Source organism: Sorex fumeus, unplaced genomic scaffold (assembly GCF_029834395.1).
Source record: "Sorex fumeus unplaced genomic scaffold, SorFum_2.1 ptg000070l, whole genome shotgun sequence".
Classification (NCBI taxonomy): Eukaryota; Metazoa; Chordata; class Mammalia; order Eulipotyphla; family Soricidae; genus Sorex; species Sorex fumeus.
The window spans coordinates 987,216-1,005,028 of record NW_026606127.1 but is presented as its reverse complement, the minus strand read 5'-3'; the positions used below and the strand labels follow the sequence as shown (position 1 = coordinate 1,005,028).

The 17,813-nt window shown below is 38.6% G+C and overlaps 1 pseudogene; it reads right to left on the bottom strand.

Moving 5' to 3' along the window:
- Positions 1 to 3,734: 3,734 nt before the first annotated feature.
- On the bottom strand, positions 3,735 to 3,831 carry LOC130037073 (uncharacterized; annotated as a pseudogene).
- Between the last annotated feature and the right edge of the window lie 13,982 nt (positions 3,832 to 17,813).

The window sequence follows — 17,813 nt, the reverse complement described above, 5'->3', positions numbered from 1 at the left end:
CCCAACTGCCATCTCCCGCAGCCCATAAGGTAGGCTTCTAACAGTGGACCAATCATCCTGGCCCTTATTTCTACTGTCCTAAGGTATTAATCTAAAGTTATGTTTTTTCATATCCCACAAATGAATGTAATCCTATATCTGTCTGTCTCCTTCTGACTCATCACACTCAGCATGATACTCTTCATGTACATCCATTTATAAGCCTACTTCATAACTTCATTTTCACTAACAGCTGCATAGTATTCCATTGTTTAGATATACCATAGTTTCTCTAACTAATCATTGAGAATTCTTGGGCATACAAGTTGTTTGCAGATTCTCACTATTGTGAATAGTGCTGCAATGAACATAGAAGTGCAGATAGCATTTCTGCTGTGTGTTTTGGGGCCTGGGAGTATATTGCCAAAGTGGTATTGCTGGATTCATGGAAGCTCAATTTGTAGCTTTCTGAGAAATACCCATATCGTTTTCCGAAAAGGCTGAACCAATCGGCATCCCCACCAACAGTGAAGAAGAGACCCTTTCTCCCCACTTCCATGCTGACATTGGTTGCTCTTGTTCTTTTTGATGTGTGTCAATCTCTGTGGTGTGAGATATCTCATTGCTGTTTGGATTTGTATCTCCCTGATGATTCGTGATGTAGAAAATTTTACCTCTGTTTTTTGGTCATTTGTATTTATTCTTTGAGGAAGTTTCTGTTCGTTTCTTCTCCTCATGTTTTGGTGGGGTTGGATGTCTTTTTCTCATAAAGTTCTACCAGTGCCATATATATCTTGGGTTATATACAATAAGGGGTTAATTGTATGGGTATTGCATAAATAATTTTCCCCCATTATGAGGGCTGTCTTTTTATCATGGTCACCATTTTTTTCTGATTGCAGAAACTTCTTGGTTTAATGTAGTCTCATTTGGTTATCTTCACTTCCTCTTCCTTGGTCAGTGGTGTATCATTCTAGAAGTTTCCCTTAGCTTTAATGTCATGGAGGGATCTTCCCACATTTTTCTCCATATATCTTAAGAACTCAGGTATGATATTGAGGTCTCTAATTCATTTGATCTGACTTTGTGCCTGGCACTATAAAGAGGTCTGAGTTAAAGTTTTTTTGCATGTTGCTGACCAGTTTTCCCAGCAGCACTTGTTGAAGAGACTTCCTTGCTCAACTTCATATTTATTGAGCCTTTATGATACATTAGGTAATAATAATCTGAGGGCCAGCGTCAGGATATTTGACTATATTCCATTGACCTGAGGACTCTCTTTATCTGAATATCATGCTAATTTGATTACTACGACTTTGTAGTAGGGTTTGAAGTTGGGGAAGGTGTTCCCTTCTTCTTTTTACCAAAGATTGCTTTAGCTCATCATGGGAGTTTATTGTTGTGTATGAGTTTCAAGAGGGTTTAATCGATTTCTTTGAAAAATGTTATGGGTATCCTTATAGAAAGTGCATTAAATATTTATAGCGCTTTGGGGTGTATTGCAATTTTGACAGTGTTAATCCTCTCAATCAATGAACATGGGATGTGATTCCATTTCCTCATATCCTCTTTTATTTCATGAAGTAGTGTTTTGTAGAGTGTTTTTGGTATAGGTCCTTAACCTTTTTAGTTGATTCTAGTATACTTGATTTTCTGAGGTTATTGTGAATGGGTTTGTTTTTCGCCTATCTCTTTTTTCTCTTTCATTAATAGTATTTGGGAAAGCCATGGACTATTGGATATTGATTTTGTAATATGCTACTTTAGTAAACAAATCTATTCTTCCCAGGAGCTTTTTGGTAGATTTTTTGGGATTTTCTAAGAATACTATCATGTCATCTCCAAATAGTAAAAGCTTGAGTTCTTTCTTTTTTTATCTGGATGCCCTTGATATCTTTTTCTTACCAAAATCATATGGCAAATACTTCAAGTACTATGTTGAATAGGAGTGGTGAGAGTGGGTAACTTGTTTTGTGCCTGATTGTATTTTGGGAATCTAGCTCATTGATTTTTCTCCAAGCCTTTAGTTTTTCCCCGTTGAGAATAATGCTTGGTGTGGGTTTGTAGTAGTTTGCTTTGACTAGATGGAGGAAAGTACTTTCGACTCCCATTTTGTTGAGAGTTTTTCATCATGAATGGGTGCTGGATCTCATCAAATGCTTTATCTACATCTATTGATATTATCATATGATTTTTATCTTTATTTTATTGAGATGGTGTATTCTGTTGATTGACTTGAGAATGTTAAGCCATCCTTGCATCCCCAAGATAAACCTACTTGGTCATAGAGTGTGACCTTTTGTTGAGTTTCTGATTTCTCTTTGCTGGTATAATCTTGAGGATCTTTGCATCTGTATTTATCAAAGAAATAGGTCTGTAATTTTCTTTTTTGTGGTTTCTCTGTCTGATTTGAATATCAGGGTGATCTTTGTCTCATAGAAATTGTTTGGGAGTATTTCTGTTTCTTCAATTTCCTGGAAAATCTTAAAAAATGTTGGCAGTAGGTCCTCTTGAAAGGTTTGAAATACTTCATTAGTGAATCCATTTGGGCCTGGGCTCCTGTTTTTGGGGATACTTTTGATTATCATTTCAATTTCCTTGTAGTGATGGGTTCGAGTTTTCAAAATATTCTTGGTTCAGCCTTGGGAGGTAATTGGAATCCAGTAATTTATCAATTTATTCCAGATACTCTCATTTCCTGCTTTAAATATTCTCAAAATAATCTCTGATGATCCTATGGATTTTGTAGTTTCTATTATGATGTCCCCCTTTGCATTTCTGATTAAGTTTATTAGGATTCTTTCTCTTTTCTTCTTTGTGAGTCTTGCTAGTAGTTTATTGATCTTATTTATTTTCTCAAAGAACCATGTCTTGCTTTTGTTGGTCTTCTGAATTGTATTTTGGGATTATATCTCATTGATTTCTGCTCCAGGTTTTATTATTTCTTTCCTCCTGGCTAGTTTGGACTCCTTTTCTTGGTCATTTTCCAAAATCTTGAGCTGTAAGTTATTTTTGTAGGCCCTTTCTTTCTTCCAGTTGAATTCTGGCGGAGCTATAAACTTTCCTCTTAGAACTGCTTTTGCTCTGTCCCACAAGTTCTGGTAGTTCCTCGTTGTCATTTTTTCTGGAATCTTTTTATTTCCTCTTTGATTTCTTCTCTACACCAATGGTTGTTTATTACTTCCCTCAAATAAAATATTTTCTTGCCGAGTTTTTGTCTGTTTGATCTATTGAGAAGTGAGAAAGTACTGTTGAAATCTCCATCTAGCATTGTGTTGCTATCAATGTTTTTCTTTAAGTCTATTAGAAGTTGTTTTTACGTATTTTGCTGATCTGTCATTAGGAGCATATACATTGAGGAGGGTGAGTTCTTTCTGATGTACAGATCCCATGATCATTAAGAAATGACCTTCACTGTCTCTTATAACCTTTAGCCTGAAGTCCATGTGGTCTGATACTAGTATTGCCACTGCAGCTTTTTGGAGGTGTTCTTTTCTTGAAGAATCATTTTCTAGCCTTTGACTTTGAGCCCATGGTTGCTTTGATTATTCAGATGTGTTTCTACCAGGCAGCAGAATGTTGGGTTCAGTTTTCTATTTCATCCTGCCATCCTGTGCCTCTGAATTGGTGCATTTAGTCCATTGACATTGAGAGAGATCATTGTGATGGGGATTTTTGCTATCTTTATGTCGAAATTTGGAGTACTTGTGGGGCTTGTCTTAGCTTAAAGTAGCCCTGTTAATTCTTAATGCAACAAAAATATGGAACAATTTACAAGTTGGCCTGTCATCTCTGTGTAAGGATCATGCTAATCTCTATATCATTTCAATTTTAGTATATGTGTTGCCAAACTGAGTATAAGAGCTGATTTTTTCCCCTATTTTTCTCTTCTGATTTCTTTGAGTGTTGTCCTTACTCACTCCTATGGCAGACAGTGATTCCCAATCTAGGAAGGTATTTCAAAGCAGCTTGAAGTGATAAATTTAGAACATTAATGTCCCAGAAGGAAAAGTATGGTTTTTACCATATTATCTTTTACCATACCCAGGGCATCAGTTTTGCAAAATAATCCTTTTGGAAGATGGAGAATCAGTTTTGTTTAATGCTCTTCCCTGAAATCTTCATTAAGAAAATTAAACTGGAGCCTTTTGCTATTCTCACCTCGGTCCCGTGTACATCTCCAGAAAACGGTGGATGACGTTGTCCGCACCTTGACCACCTTGAAAGTAAGTAGGATTTTTCTCCTGAAGGAAGAGGTGAGAAGCATATTGATGATTTCATTCCACTTTATTACAAGTTCAACTTGAAGGGAATGTGAGACTCATGAGGCTCCTGTAAAGGACAGAAAAAGGGTCTCAATGTAATTTAATGGCCCAGACACATTAACAACACAGATGACTCAAAGTAACCTGTGTGCATCTTTGTGTGTATAGTGAGTTTTATATCTACTCATAGTGATTCTCAGTCATTCCACATGGGCAAAACAGACCTGTAATTAAAAATCTAGTTCTCTGAGCAGAATGAGCTTTCTTAGGTGATTGAACATGTGTGTAATATTTTATTACTAAGCACATACAACTGTTTGAATGATGTGTACTTTTCGATCAAAATTTAAGTCCAAATATCTCTGAAATGGCAGTCTCCTGATGCCGCACCTGGCTTTCCTCACTGGGGCCCCTTGGAGGGGGTGGGTTGAGTTTCCCTCACCACCCCGAGCAGAGACCTGGCAGCTGAAGATCTCTGCAACCAGCCATAGTTATGCTTAAGACCACTCTCACCACACTTGAAGGAGCCTCATGCATGAAGGAACTGGCAGAGGAACCCAGGTGTGCGGGACACGGGGCTGAGATATTCAAGACTGCTCGGACCATGAATGGGCCTCCTCCATCCAGATCCCCCATCTTCCAGTAGCTAAGTGTTACACCCACGGACTGCCTCTGGAGCCATGTAATCCCATCAATGGCCAAGATCCAGATACTGGATCTTGTTGATAAGATAACAACTCATATTGTCCAGTTCTCTTTCTCGGAGAACATGGCAGGTTACCAAGCGTATCTTGCCTACATGGCAGAGACTGGCAAGTTACCCGTGGTGTGTTCTATATGCCAAAACCCAGTAACAATGAAGTATCTCATTTCCCTGACCGCGAAAAAACCTCCAATGTGGCACTTGCTAAAATCTCAGGGCTAGGACGAATGGAGATATAACTGGTGCATGATACCAGTATTCCTCCCACCATGCCCCCAAACATGCCTTTGTGGCAGGGCATTCTCTTTTGTTCTCTGGGGCCATGGCATGCCAGAGAGCCACTCGTGGTGGGCAACTCATGGTCTTGGCTGGCAGGACGAATGGGCTGTTTTCACCCCTCACCCCCAATCCCACGAGGCCGTAGTTGCCCTGTCACCCTAGCTCATATCTGGCTGTCCAATAATCTCTGAGGTGGTGGGCATCGTGCCGCCAGGGGGGAGAAAGGCAGAAGCGACAAATACCCTTTCCCACCTGAGGGAGAATGGTGCCGTAGCTTAATGCATAGTTTAGTCACTTTTCTGCCAAAAGCCTCTGGGTTCCGAATTGGATCCACGTGCCTCTGGTGCTGTGGTCGTGCCGGATAGCCTCTTGTGGGGGTCAAATCGTGATCTTGGTGGGGCAGAAAGAATGGCTCTATGGCCTACTTTTGGCATGCATCTCCCACCCAGAGCGGGTCCTCCAAATACCCTTTAGTTGGTGTTCTGGCCTCTATCTGAGCTGCCTTTCCCCCTAGCATGTGATGTCGGCTTCCAAGGCCTGGAGCAAACCTCCTAGTCCTTATCACTCTATTCTTGGGTATTAGTCTCTTATTCTGTTACTTTATATTCCACAGATGAGTACAATCTTTCGATGTCTGTCCATATCTTTCTGACTCATTTCACTTACTATGTTGATCCACTTTATGCAAATTTCATGACTTCTTATTTTCTAACAGCTGCATAGAATTCCACTGTGTAGATGAAACAAAGTGTCATTAACAAGTCATCTGTTCTTGGGCACTAGGGGTTTTTTTCCCCAGATTTTGGCTATTGTGAACAGTGCAGCAATGAACATACAAGTGCATATGTCATTTCGGCTGTACTTTTTTGCCTCTCCAGGCTATATTTCCAGGAGTGATATTGCTGGGTCAAATGGGAGCTCAATTTCTAGTATTCGGAGAACCATTCATACTGTTTTCCAAAACGGCTGAACCTGTCCGCATTTCCACCAGCAGTGAAGGAGAGTCCCTTTTTCCCCACATCCACGGCAACACCGGTAGCTTTTGTTCTTTTGGATGTGGGTCAGTTTCAGTGGTGTGACGTGATATCTCTTTGTTGGTTGGACCTGCATTTCCCTGATGATTAGTGATGAAGACCATTTTTCATGTGCCTTTTGGCCATTTGGTATCTTCTTTGAGAAAGTTACTGTTCATTTCATCATCCCATTTTCTGATGGGGTTGCATGATTTCTTCTTGTAGAGTTCAACCAGAGCCTTGTATATCATTGATATCAACCCCTTATTACATAGGCATTGGGTGAATATCCTTTCCCATTCTGTAGATTGTCTTTGTATTCTGGTCACTGTTTCTTTTGAGGTGCAGAAGCTACTTAATTTAAGATAGTCTCCTTTGTTCATCTCTGTTTTCACTTTTTTGGCCAGTGGCATGTTATCTTTGAAGATACCTTTAGCTTCAATGTCGTGGAGGGTTTTGCCCACCTTGTCTTCAATGTACCTGATGAATTCTGTTCTGATGTTGAGGTCTTTGACCCATTTTCATCTGACTTTTGTGCTTGCTGTTAGGTAGAGGTTTGAGCCCATTTTATTGCATGTCGCTGTCCAGGTTTTCCAGCACCGTTTGTTAAAGAAGTCTTTCTTGCTCCACTTCACATTTATTGCTCCCTTATCAAAGATTAGATGAACATATATTTGAAGGTGTGTGTCAGTATATTCAATGCTGTTCCATTGGTCGGCGGCTCTGCCTTTGTTCCAGTACCATGCTGTTTTAATTATTATCGCTTTGTAGTAGAGTTTGAGGTTGGGGAAGGTGAGGCCTCCCATCGTCTTTGTCCCAAGAATTGTTTTAGCTATTCATGGGCGTTTGTTGTTCCATATGAATTTCAGGAGTGATTGATAAACTTCTTTGAAGCTTATTATGGGTATCTTTATAGGGATCACATTGAATTTGTACAATGCTTTGGGGAGTATTGTCATTTTGACAATGTTAATTCTCTCAATACATAAGCAGGAGATATGTTTCCATTTCTTCGTGTCCTCTTATTTTCTGTTGTATAGGTCCTTCACTTCCTTAGTTGAGGTGATTCTGAGATACTTGATTTTCTGAGGCATGACTGTGAATGGGTTGCTTTCTTCATGTCACTTTCTTCTCTCTCATTATTTGCATATAGAAAAGCCATAGACTTTTGGGTATTGATTTTATAGCCTGCAACTTTACCATATAAATCTATTGTTTCTAGGAGTTTTTTGGTAGAGGTTTTAGAATTCTCTAAATATAGTATCACATCTTCTGTGAATAGTGAGAGCCTGATTTCTACTTTTCCTACATGACTGCCCTTTATATCTTTTTTTATATAACTCCTATTGCAAGTACTTCCAGTACTATATTCAACGGAAGTGCCAAAATGAATTTTTTTCTTTTTGGGTCACACCCTGCGATGCTCAGGAGTTATTCCTGGTTCATGCACTCAGGAATTACTCCTGGCGGTACTCGAGGGACCGTATGGGATGCTGGGAATCGAACTTAGTTTGGTTGCGTGCAACGCAAACGTCCTACACCCTGTTTATTGCTCCAGCCCCCAAAATGAATTTTTACTAAACATTTTCTATCTGTAAATTTCTATGCTAAGAACAGTGGTATAAACGGTGATATCTGAGTAATTTACAAGTAGATTATGAAGGCAGATAATATAAAGAATTTCTTTGTATGAATTTCCAGAATGTGTAGCTTTTATTAAATATGTTAAGAATGAACCGGAGGTCTTGATTATACCATGAAAATGATTTCCCTGTTAGAAGTTACCCTTCTAAAATGCAATAAAGTGACATATTTTGAAAATGTTGATTATTCGTTCATTAATTCAATGAATATTTGTTAGTCTGGGGGTGCAGTGCCTCCAGGAAGTCAACCTGCACCCTCGAGGTGAGTGCATCTACAGTCTAATGGTGCCATCATGCTGCCTGATAACCCCAGATTTCCACTGTGCCTCTGGCTGGATCCCAACACCTTAGGACTAAGTTTCCCAAGAAATTAAACTCCCAAAAGATATGTGGGAGTCCTGTTCACAAACCACCCCTGGCTCAGCTATACAAGCTAATGTATTGGTCTTGCATAAGTGACCCATAAATAAATCTTGAAAGAGATCAAAAGTCACAGTTAACCTTGGACCTGCACAGGGCAGAACATACTAGGGTAAATCGGAGGGAGGCAGGTTAGTTTGTTGCCCACGCAACCAGAACTCAGGGCAGCCACTTGCTCCCACAAACCAAAATCTCCACCATGCCCTAGTCTCTTTACATTGACTCAGGATGGATTTCACTGAAATATAACAGCTGAAATTTCGGATATGCGGGTTTTGTGACTGAAATCTCTAGGCTTTCTCTGAGTCAGGATGGGCAGCCCACCCTCACTGCCCTGTACTTATGGAAGCCGCAGCAGTCATGTCCATACCTCAAAGCAACTCCAGCCTTACCTTCCTGATAAAAATACTCAATTCCGGGGCTGAAGCGATAGCACAGTGGGTAGGATGTTTGCCTTACATGCGGCAGACCCGGGTTCGAATATCAGCATCCCATATGGTTCCCTGAGCTCCGCCAGGAGTAATTCCTGAGTGCAGAGCCAGGAATAACTCCTGAGCATCGCCGGATGTGACACCCCCAATAAAAATACTAAATTCCTTGAACAAACATGATGACCTCTTAGTACCTGTATGAGAACAATAATGCAAAAAATTAAAAGGAGAGAGAAAGAATTTAAAGAGCCTGCCATAGAGACAGGCTGGGGGTGGGGTAGGGTGTTGGGGGATGTTGTAGGGAACCAGGGACATTGGTGGTGGGAAATTTACACTAGTGGAGAGAAGCATGTTGGATCGTTGTATGACAGGAAGCAAATTATGAATAGTTTGTAATGGTCTATCTCACAGATATTCAATAAAAATTTAAAAATATATATCCTTAATTGGTAGCTCAGACTATTGATAGAACTTTGAAAACCAGCATATCTATTTTTGTGTTCTCAGTAGGAAAAAAAAATGTTACTCACCTGTGTGCCAATAGCTTGAAGAATGCTAAACCGAAAGATACATCAATGCTTGTCTCTGGCATGAGTACTGTAATTTCAGGTATGTTATGTTTCAGAATCAGTTCATGGACAAGAAGTCAAGAAAAGCAGTGGCAAAGAGCAACAATGTTGAATGGATAATGTTTGAGGAGCTTGCAAGGGAGACTAAAGATTTGGCATGAGAAGAGGGAAAAAAACGAAGAGTTAAGTATTAATAAGTATCATGACAAAAATGCAAGGGAGGACATATTTTGGCAATCGTCACACTCTGTTGAGCTTTTGGTGAGGTAAGTATTGGAAAGTATCTTTCCCATTTAGTGGTAAAAAGGTAATTTTGATGGGTGCATTTTAAAAAATTACTTTAATAATTAGAATCACCAAGAGATACACAGTTACAAGGTTGCTCATAATTGAGTTTCAGTTATATAGTGTTCTAGCACCCTTCCAGTAAAATGGGGGTGTTTTTGAAGGAATATCCCTGGTGCGAAGACTAGGGCATCTGAATCTTAACACATTTCACCAAATATATGATCTGTACTCACATGATTTACACTGTCTCCCCTGATCTTTGATTTACGTTTTCATGCAATATTTCCTTGTGAAACTCACCAAAAGTGAGGGTCCCTATTTAAGACAAGTACATGTTTCTCTGACATTATATATTTTTTGGTTGCTGAGAGAGTCTCTAAAGCAATGCTCAGGAGGTGTGGGGGCCCCACAGGCAATTCTCAGAAAACGTGTCCATGGTGCTTGGGGTCCTCTGAGGCTATACAGTCTTTGATACTCTGGCAATCAGGTGGTGCTGGGAGTCAAATTGAGAGCATGTGAGACAAGTGCCATAAGCACTACACTATCTCCTGCGGCCCTGGTTATTAGATTTATGTCAGCATTTCGAGGTCCTCCCTTTTGTCAGAAAGCAGAAACTTGTGCAGGAGAAAGTGGAAGAAACCTTAGGGTTTAGCTAGGTTGACTGAGTAGATGGTGATACTATTAAGATTGGAACATAAAGTAAAAATAAAACAAGAGTAAGATCTAACAATAGCAAACAGGGCTATATTGCTCAAAAAGTTTAGAAACAGGCACATTGGCAAGTAGTTTTAAAAAGCATCCAGGAGAGAATATAGTATTGTGAGTGAACGAATCTACTCTATGGATTCATCTCATCCTTGAAATGGAAAAGGACAATGTGTTACAGTTACAAATTTACAAATAAGATATATACCATCATATATTTCATCATATATTTCTGCTGTGTTCCTATGCTTTACCAAGTATTATTCTAATTTTTAAATTTACTTTAATCATTAAAAGAGTATTCTCTACATTAATCTTTTTAATGAAATATTTCATTAAAAATGTTTTTTAAAAAATTTATTTAAAATGTTTTATTAAAATGTTATTTAAAAAGAAACATATGGGCCACATAGTTAGTGCAATTTGTAGAGGGTTTGTATGCAGCGAGTCTGAGTTCAATCCCCAGAATCCTGAGCCTTCCAGAAGTGATCTCTGCATACAGAGTCAAAAGTGAGCCCGGAGCACATATGGGTACGCTCCCTTCACCACAAAAAAGGAAGAAAAGAAAAACATATAACTCATACTTGAGTAACATAGAGGTTAAGGGTGCTAATTCCTGTATAATTTTTGAAAGCCCCCAAAATTATTAGATAGTTTGCTATTGACCAAGAAGATGGTTTTTTAATAGTATTTACTTACATTGTCTAAGTAGTGATATGTGTGGTATAGAAATCTGTACATTGTGATACATTTTAAAAAATTATAATGCATTTTATAATGGACTTTATAATACATTTGTATTTTATAGTAATAAGTGATAAATTATATTTCTGCTTTTGTGGGGTATTGGGGCCATAGTATGTGGTGCTTGGGACTTCTCACTCTGTGCTCAAGGGTCATTCCTGGTGGAGCCAGCCATTAATTTGGGTTGACTGTGTGCATGGTAATTGCTTTAATCCCTATACTAAGTCTGGGGTCCAATCAAATAAATTATCTGAATATATTTTATACATTCATGGCATACTTTTTCTTAGATTCTTTGATATATCTAGGATATATTGATCATCTTTAGGAAAAGATATTACCTGATTTTTAAATATTTGTAATTTGTGGGGAAATTTTAATTTCTCATGTTAATTTGTGCTCTTTGTCTACTAGTGAGCTTGAAAATTGCTCTTGTGTGGTACTACATGGAAAATAGTATGCTAAGCGAAATGAGTCAGAAAGAGAGGGACAGACATAGAAAGGTTGCATTCATCTGGGTAACATAAAGTAACAAAATAAGAGACTAACAACCAAGAACAGCTGTGATAAATATCAGGTTGTTCACTCCATGGCTTAGAGGCCAGCTGCACTGTCTAGGGGTAAAGGCAGCGCATATAGAGAAGGGAGCACCCAATAAAGGGTGCTGGGAAGATCTGCCCAGGAAGGGAGATGCCTGCTGAAAGTAGTCTAAGGCCCGAACAGGATTGCCACCCAATGTCTCTTCTGCAGACCACAGCACCCAAAGGGAGAGACAGAAGAAAAGGGAGTGCCCTACCAAAGAGGCAGTGTGGGATGGGGATGGGGGTTGGGAGGGATACTGGGATTGTTTAGAGTGGAGAATGGGCACTGGTGCTGGGATGGGTACCCGATCATTGTATTACTGAAACCCAAGCACAACAACTTGTAAGTCTACAGCTGTACCTCATGGTGTTTCACTAATGAAACAAAAAAAATTTTTAAAAAGGAAATTGCCCTTGTGTTTACTAGTCATTTACACTTCTTTCAATACAGATTATATGATCATGGTTTATGCTTATTTTTTCTATACAAGTTTACTAGCTAAATACTGATTTATTTCACAGCACTAATTTATTAAAAACATTCATACATTGCCTATCATATTAATTCCCAGAATTTGTTGGTTTTACTTGTTTTTTGATCACGTAATTTGAATTTTAAATTTTTCTTTCAGATTCTCAAATTTTGACACAAATGAGCATACGTTTTTCTTTATCTTCTACAGTTTTAAACTGAGAACAACTGTTTGTTTTGTACAAATAAGACACCTGTGCATTTACAAGTGGTAGGGCGTTCGCCTTACAAGCGGCCAACATGGCCGACCCGAGTTCGAGTCCTCCGCCCCTCTCGGAGAGCCTGGCAAGCTACCGAGAGTATTCGATATGCCAAACACAGTAACAACAAAGTCTCCAATGGAGACGTTACTGGGCCCGCTCGAGCAAATCGACGATCAACGGGAGGGCATTTACCTTTACCTTTACCTTTATATTTACATTTTAACACATCTCGATTCATCTACAACTTATCATAGTAAATGTTGTCATATTGAAAGAAACCACCATTTTTTTTCAATCATAGCACTGTAGCACTATGCTCCCGCGATGCATCAATTTGCTCAAGCGGGAACCAGTAACATCTTACAAGAAATTGTGAGACTTGCTGCCACTGGTTTTGGCCTATCGAATACGTCATGGCTAGCTTGCCAAGCTTTTGCTATATGGACAAGATACTCTGGGTAGCTTGCCGGGCAGAGGAATCGGATTCAGGATTGGCCTCCTGCAATGCAAATGCCCTACCCGCTGTGCTTTAAACGTTATATAAAATATACTAGTAATACCAAATGTTGTTTCTTTAACAGTGCAATATAAACGATTATTTCGTAATTTTCTTGATGTGTTAATGAAATAGCTAAGCTCTTGAGTATCATGGGAGCATTTTTCTAACACAAGAGTCTGACGAAGGTGAAACTGTTATAACCGTCTTGTAGGATTCCATCTCCCTAGCCTGCTTCATTCTACCCCGCTCTCTATCCAATCCGGTCTTCTTCTTGGGATTCTGACCTCCTGATTGGCTAGCCTCTACCTTTCAACTGCCTACTTTATGACATCATTCTCCCACCAAACCAACCACCAACTGGTAGAATCTTGGGGGTCCCATGTAGTTGTTTGTAAACAAATTTGAATCATCATGGCAAGTGACGAGTGACCAATGACGAATCACCAGTGAGCAGTCATCTGTACTGAACACTTTCGGTCTTAAGCCGCTTCAGTGTTCAGACGTACTCTCGTAGCGTCTCCTCTTCTCGTCTACCTTTCATCGGTATTTCCTCTTCTCTGACCATGGCAGGTAAAGAATAATACATTTCAACGCTTTTATTAGATATATCCTCCCTAAACTTAGCAGTCAAGTAAAAACAACATGTAGTAATGAAAGAAAGTATTCAAGTAGAATTTTATAAGCCTCATTTTAGCTTGACTTGGACATTTGCTGTGTGATTTTTGACATTGGCTTTCGTTCTCTCATATACAAAGTGCTTTTCCTCATTGATTACATTTTAGAAATATTTACAAACTCAAATACACATATATATGTATGAGTGTTGATTCTCTGTGTTTCTTTTTGTTTTTAATAGAGAATTTTACATAATATCCATTGAAAAAATATAAATCAGAGACAGTATTTTGACAGAAACACAAAATGTAGATGCTGTGGAAAACTGTTAATATATACTAGCATGTTTTCTCTGTAATGGTCTCTCCACTTGTATTTATACTTCAGTAGTTTAAATATAGTGCTATTACACAGTAATAATCATTTATCTTTGAGTTTTCTATTTAAACCAGGTAATAAGAAAATATGGGGCATGGGGAAAATGTGGAGTGCTGAGCGGTAGAGAGGCAAGCCCTCAAAGGTAAGAAAGTTTGGGATCACTTTCTTCAAACATTGACCAATAGAACCAAGACGATATGAGGGAGAATAAAATAGGAAAGAAAGAAAGAAAGAATATGGACGGCGATTATCAAGGAAGGGGAAAACATTTGGACAGAATGTTGAAGAGAACCAAAGATTTAAAATCAAAAAAGAAAGAATATATATTAAATATGCTGAGATGAATACACTGAGAACAAGTCAAAGCAATTTACTTCAAAAAATGCCAGGACTAGAAAGTATACTATGCCTTGATTAGAGTACCAGTAGGAAAAGCAGTTTATCAGAAAGCCATCCTTGCTGGCTTTTTTCCTTATTATCTCTTAGAACACAGTACTTCGTACTTGACAATCTGGAATATAAACACGCTTTAGAGATGATGCTTCCCATATATAGCTAATAGTGGTTATCTAGGGGGTTTGAAGACAATAAATCTTCAATGTTTTTATTACGTTCTGGTTTTTAAGTACACGTACAGTCAGCCTGTTAATATTTTTAAAAAATGGTTAATTCTAACTTGAATCAGGAGAATTGATTCATTTGTGTGGTAAGTAGGTTCCAGGTTAAAGCTGCTTGTCATCTTTACAAATGTTATTTCATGTAATTTTTTCTTCCTAATATGAGAGTATTTTGATAATAGTCAACTTCTGTTTTTAGATCCTAAGAGGACATAGAAAAATCAAGTCTCACATGTCTAATTACACATTTTTGTCATATTTGTGAATTCTGAGTTTTCCTACATTAAAGATATTTTATTGGATTTTGGTGCTCATTTATTAAACATTGAGAAGAACTTTTTCCTGACTGCTAAAGATAATTCTAATCTAGGTGTTGAAAGTAAATTTGTAATATTTTATGATCACTTTTTAAATGGTCTTTGTGTTTCTTGTTTGATAAAGTGAAATCCTATGCCATTTTAACAGGTGTTGTTTGCTGGTTAATAATTCAAAGGTATTGATGAGAATAATTTTTTTTGTAACTACAAAGTTTTTTTCTGTATTTTACTCATTTAAAACATTTCTTGACTATGAAATACAATCACGTTTATTCCTATTTTCTTTTTGTTATGTAGTTACTGGTAAATCTTTTCTGTTTGATGGACTGGTACAGTGTGCACTCAAAAATCACCTTCTATTCCATTTTTTGGCTAGCATATTTTTCTAAAATAGAATATACTTTTCATATTGTATATGTGGAACAATTTATTAATAACCTTATTGGACTGTTTTATTTGGTTTTGTTTGAGACCACATCCACTGATATTCAGGGCTTACGCTTGGGTCTGCTCTCAATAACTTACTGTACTATGCTGCTTGCTACAGAGCCCAGATTTCATTGATATCTATATACTTCTTTTTCAGTTCTGTGATACATATTTTTCATTACGTTTTCTTTATACTTCCTCCTATGTAAACCATATGAAATGTAAAAATTATATTCATGTATGCATTATTATTCTTAGAGTTATTAGTAACTACATTTTAGATAAACAACTTAAGTCACAGAGTTTCAATAAAGTTTTCCTTCCAAAAACATTTCTTGGGAAAAACTCAAGTAGTCATTTTTGAAGTGGATCAAAAATGAGGGTAACCTTCAATGCATCAACAAGATTAAGTCATAAGTGAACCGTAAGTAACAGATATTCATTGCACAAGTCAAATGGAAACCTGATGATTACAATGGTAATAGTTGTAAAGACCCCAAATGCCTATATTAAAGTAAGGTATCTTCCTAACGGTTTCTGCAATGTAGAGGTCATGCAGAGTCCTGGAAAAAAGTCCACATGCTTAGGTTCCGTAACTTGGAAATTCATAAGCGACAGAGAGATAGTACTGGAGAGGGGATGAGGCACTTGCCTTGTACATAGCCAATCTAGTTGAATCTCTGTCACTGCATACACTCTTCTGAATGTTATAAGGGGTCACTCCAGAGTGTAGAGCCAGAAAGAGCCCAAGATCACTCTCAGTTATTGGTCCAAAATCTACTCCTTACCACACCCAATAAAAATGATTGGAAAACATGAAGTCGCTTTGTCATTTCTGGCCCTCAGGTTTCTTCTTGTCCAGAGAAAGTTACCCATTCTCTTAGACTTCCTAGTTTGGAAAAGCTTCCCTTATAGGAAATAACATATGTGTCAATAGGAGAGCAAGCTTCAGGCATTGCTGGGGTAAGGAGAAACTATCTGTAAGCAAGAAATCCAATTACAGACACGATCACCTGGTCCTTCTAGAGTTCTGTGTTTATTTGGGAGCACGATATCAAATATACAAAGTGCCAAAAGGTTCCAGGCTCTGAATCACCCCAAATTGTTGAAATTTTGGAAACTCAATTGACTGTTGGTACTAGAAGCATCTCGATGGCTTAAATTTTAAGTTCATATTGTTCCTCTGAGCATTGAAGGAGATTATTAGTCTCACAGATTTTTTTCATCATCCTATTGTTCCTTATAGAAAATTTTCAAAATCCATCTGTAATTGGGCTGGAGCGATAGCACAGCGGGTAGGGCGTTCGCCTCACACGCGGCCAACATGGCCGACCCGAGTTCGATTCCTCCGCCCCTCTCGGAGAGCCCGGCAAGCTACCGAGAGTATTCGATATGCCAGACACAGTAACAACAAAGTCTCCAATGGAGACGTTACTGGGCCCGCTCGAGCAAATCGATGATCAACGGGAGGGCCTTTACCTTTACCTTTATCTGTAATTGGAACTTCACATACTCGGCAGCATTCCCTTCCCGTGGTGAACGATGCAGCTTCCCTAACAGGAAGTGTCTGCAACTACGCCAGAGAATCTGCTCCAGCTGGTAGTTCTGCTTGGCTCCTGCCCTCAGCCTCTGGCACCTCTTTCCAACCACTGATGGGTAGTGTCTAACTTTACCAACATTTCAGCACAACAATGCTATCTGGAGTGTTTAAACCAGAGTCATATATCCACCTCAGCTTCTTCCTATACTAGTGTTTTGGAATGGGATAATTCAGGAAATGCTGAAGAGAAGTCTTCTATGGGAGACTTTTCTGTGACTGTCCTTGACCAAGACACCGCTGTCTCTTCCATGTCTAAGGCAGCTCGCTATGAGAGAACCCTAGATACCTACAACACGGTGTCTGTGTACCCATCACTTTCTGCCAGACTTGTTGAGAGAACACCGTCTCGGTATCCATATCAGAGTCAAAGTCTGTCACTTCCCTACCAGGACCGAAGCCAGGTGTATTACAATCATCAAGGAGGTCTGGGAACTCTCCTTTCTGGCCTGCAGTCCTATGACTCCATGTCATACATAGAACAAAATGGCTCTGCCCCCCAAGCTTACAGGAACTCATCTAGAGAAATGGTTATGGTTCTGAAGTAGGTCCGGCCCCCAAATAACCAAACACCAACCACTTCCTCTGGAATCGACTTCTCTGTGTCTGCTCAACCCATCACAGAATCGAGTTATCAAGGTGAGTTAAACTGAGAGGAGGGAAAGAAAATTCAAAAATTGGGGTCAAAAAAGAGGAAAACTGTCCATAGACAGGTGGTATTTAAATACACTGAGATTTTTAAGTTTACGAAATGAAGTTAACTAAACTAAGTTCATGTTTACTCCCTTCACTCATTTTACAACATGTTATTTTCACACTCAACATAAGATCTGCTAATGGAAATTGGAAGTTATGATAGTATAATGGATATCTAGGTTTCATATAATGAAACTTCAGGAGCACACAAAAGAATGCCACATTTTTCCCTAGTTGTTTCATATATTTTTTAATTTTTATTAGTTAAACATCTTGAGGCACAGTTGTAGACTTACAAATTATTGTGCTT